Below are 282 nucleotides of genomic sequence, written 5' to 3'. Positions count from 1 at the left end.
CACTGGCAAGGGCTGCAGGAAGCCATCCCCTCCTCGTTTTTAGCACTCTCTTCCCACCACAGAAACCTGTCCCGCCTTCTCCCAGCTTTCCAGCTTTAAAATATAATCTTCCCTGCCTTTCTTCTAGCCTGAGGGGCTCTCAGGCAGCCAGGGACTGGGATTAAAAAAAGCCTCCCGCCCGCTCCACTTCGCACCGCCGCGCAGGGGCGCGACCACGAGATCGGACGTCAGCGAGGGTTTGTCGCGCCCGCCCTCTCCGCCGCTGCGCGCAGGGAGGGGCGG

Source organism: Numida meleagris, chromosome 5 (assembly GCF_002078875.1).
Source record: "Numida meleagris isolate 19003 breed g44 Domestic line chromosome 5, NumMel1.0, whole genome shotgun sequence".
Classification (NCBI taxonomy): domain Eukaryota; kingdom Metazoa; phylum Chordata; class Aves; order Galliformes; family Numididae; genus Numida; species Numida meleagris.
The sequence above is the reverse complement of the archived record's forward strand: the minus strand, read 5'-3'. Positions refer to the sequence as shown.